The following is a 3,638-nucleotide window of genomic DNA, read 5'->3' as shown; positions in this document are numbered from 1 at the left end:
TACGTGGCCTTTTCTCTTTGCACGGGCCCCTGGTGTCTCTAAGTGTTCAAATTTCCTTTTCTTCAAAGGCCACCAGTGAATTGGATCTGGGCCCTCCCTACTGGCCTTATTTAACTTAATTACCTCCTGAGAGGCCCCTTCTGTAAACACAGTCACATTCTGAGGTACTAGGCTAGGTTACGGCTTCACCACCTGAATTTCCAGGGGACACAGCTCAGCCTGCAGTAACCACTGTATGTCCAATAGCTAGTTCGGTGCCTGGCACATGACAGACAACACGTGTCTGTTGAATTAGTACAGGAACTTTTGCTTCATGTCATTGACAAGGCATGTTTCTTGTCAGTCCAGAGTATTAGATTTTTAAGCTTCTTTTTCAACACGCATATTTTCCTGGTCATTGATTAAGTAATAGAAAGAAATCTGGCCAGATGTAAAGTTAGTGACATCTGCCTTCCCTGCACAGGCTGCCGTACAATCAGCATTCTTCACCCTCACAGGCACTGAGCTTGTCTGTTTCATCTTGTCACCTCAGCACCGTACCCCACAGGCCTGGTGTGGTGGCTGGTGTTCTCTGGCCCTCATTTCAGAAAATGCTTCATTTCCTTCAAATTGGGAAGAACAAATAGAGCTCACCAAAGATTTCCTACTACTTGTCTCGGGGAGAAAGGGGCCTCAACAACCTACGTTTCCGAGCTTTGCTCTACTAGTCTTTCAGGAAAAGGAAAAAAAGAAAGCCTAAAACTTTGATCCCTAGGGAGGTGAAGCGGAAGTTGATCTTTACCATTAAATTTTTTTATAGATAGCAAAGTCCACGCTTCCACCTGCATCCAAAGCACAGAGGCAGCTGGCAGAACAAAGCACCAGAGAAAAATAGCTGACCAGAATCTCTTAAATTGCCTGTGTACAGGTGCAGCTTGTTTTTCATCTCATGGCAGTCACTGGTGATTGACAATGTTTTACCCAGTAAACTTAACCCTTTTGCCTCCTAGATGAACTGAAGAATCAAGGCTGCTTTAGAAGACAATTTCTCCTCTTGTGTGTTCCATAGCAGTTCCATCCAAATGGATGTGACCAGTATTTCAAACCAATGTTACCTGCAAGGAAAGAATGAAGTAGACAATTTCAGGGGAAAGGTTGTGAGAAATTATCACTGGGCTTATCCAGTTTTGTTGCTAAGACCAAAGCACTTCTTTTTCATCAAGAGACACCCAGATGGGATGGTGTGTGGCAGCTGCTCCCCTGGCATGGGCATGCGCTGTGTGTTAGTCTCAGTGCTCAGCGAATTTTACCCCCTGACCTAGAAATCCAATTCCTGTTTGCCCTCAGGTTTTTTTACATCACACCAAACTAGTTCTTTTAGAGGGTAAGGAAGCAGCAGAGAAAGAAGACACTCACTCAGGCAGCCCAGGTTTGAAACGTTCACAGAAGGGGAACTGGGCATGCGCCGGCTTGCTTGTTGCCCCCTACCCCAGACACCCACCATCTCTCCCCTGGGTTACTTTTCATAGTTGTGTGCAAGGGCGTTAGTCATTTGGAGAGTCTCCCCAGAGGGGCTGAATTCCTGTGCAGTCCAGACAGACCATCTGCAGATACCGCCCCTGCTAGTCTTCAGGGAGCATTTACAGGGGTGTGAACTGAGGGGTCACATAAGGATGAGAGTGATCTTTATCAGACAAATAAGCCAGACTCCCGAGTGTTGCACCGCTGATCTCAGAGCCTCCACCGGAGTTAAAAGCTGGGAAGAGGTCAAATGCTAAGGAGGAATCGCTCTCCTGGTGAGAGGAAGGAAGTCTGCTGGGGCTGCTGCAAGTTAGCACTGCAGGGGATGACCCCACGGTGTGGGCTGGCCTCCCCAGCTTCCCTGGGCTTCTCTGCGTCTCAGCAGGCTCCTGACAAAGGGAAGAGCTTGCTTGGTGAGCAAGGTATTCGTACCTTAGATGTCGTGTCAGACATGTTCAAATTCTTGTAGGTGCCTTATAAACCACCCGTCTGTATACAAGGAACCTTGATGATTTAAATGTAGGAACATAACTATTGCACAAGCACAGAGCATGACCTTAATAACTCTCAAGCATTGACTTCTGAATGGAAAGAACGACAGGCAGACAACTCTGATACTTACTTTGAGAGTCTTAGTAAATTTCTAATTGTTACATACACCCAGGGAACTCACCATTCTGTGTCTCTGGCATTGATATAGCCTTTGAAACAAGTCTATGATAGGCAGGTGGCATCTGTCCGCACATTAAAGTCTCACACTCAAACCAGTTAATCTGGAAGTAAAATAATCAAAGGAACTCTGTGGCCTGGAAAGCAATCTATCTCATTCATAAATCAAACCTTTTGAATGAGTCTTGCTGTATCGGTATGGCTAAAAGCTATTGGATTGGAAAAAGTTTGAATTTTCATTAATTGTTTTGATCTTAGACATAGATAACAGCTGCTAGTGATTGTGTCTGAAACAAAACACAAGAGTATGCAGGAATCATAGACTTGGCAACGTGATGATAAGCTAATGAGGCAAAGCTTGGACACAGGACAACTTAATCAGAACAATAGGAGCCATCAACCAGACAGACACTTAGAGAGTAAGCCCCCACCCCCAGCCTGGGTCAGGTGCAAAGCTCCTCTCCCCTTGAGTCTAGAGTGGGCCCTGGAATACCCTTCGGCTTCAACAGCTTTCAAACACTGTGTGCCCAGCACGAGTGAGTAACTCCTACATTCTACTTCAGTATTCACCCCTTTTACTTGTACTGACGTCATCACTACTGTCTAGAACCAGAGAAGTCACAGGCCCAGAGGGGTCCATGAGATGTGGTGAGCTGGTGATTTTCTTTGTACTTTAATCATTCCACGAGTGAGACACTTTAATCGTTTCCCACATTCTATCAGATTTGTGCACAAGAGGTTATAGCATGCTCTAGACTTTGGATATTCTGGCCTTGGAGGGAAAGGCTTTTTTTTTAAGTTTGTAAAGGTAATTACCATTATTTACAGTACTGAGGGCAAAGCCCCACCCTGGGCTTCAAGCCAGGGGACTAGGAGTAGAGTGTGATGGGGTGAGCCAAGTCCAAGACAAAAGCGCAATTATGCTCACCTAAAACCTCACACTGGTGGGAGTGGGATGAAGGAAACACCTACACCCGGGGAGGTGTGCGCAGGGAGGGGCTTCCTTTGAAGTTCTGCATGAGTCTTGTATATTTTTCCCCTGTAGTGCTGGGAATGATTGAAGATTCTTGGTTTCCATCCTGGGTCTCTCTTATTGAGTGGTGCCATAAGGAAATGGACTTCCTTCTTACTTGATTTGCCAGTGTTGAAAACTGAACTTCAAATAAAAGAATTTTGGAAGAATTAAGAAAATAGGAAATGTTGTGTAAGGAGTTAGGAGGCTTTCTCAATTTCTTGGCAGAAAGGAACTCAAGTAAAACACCCGAAGACTCCATCTTTATTTTTCAAACCCACTTCACTTTCTAGGTATTTCATTTTACCCTTCATTCATATCCAGGCCATTTTTCCACTTATGGGAGTTTTAAAACCATGCATGGGGCCAAAGTATTGCCACCATCTATCTGGTTCTCCAAGTGAGAAAACAATTAGCTCATACCTGATTTCTTGCATATATATATATATATATATAT

The sequence above is a fragment of the Chinchilla lanigera genome, unplaced genomic scaffold (assembly GCF_000276665.1).
Source record: "Chinchilla lanigera isolate Chin_1 unplaced genomic scaffold, ChiLan1.0 scaffold00038, whole genome shotgun sequence".
In the NCBI taxonomy this organism is placed as follows: Eukaryota; Metazoa; Chordata; class Mammalia; order Rodentia; family Chinchillidae; genus Chinchilla; species Chinchilla lanigera.
The sequence above is the reverse complement of the archived record's forward strand: the minus strand, read 5'-3'. Positions refer to the sequence as shown.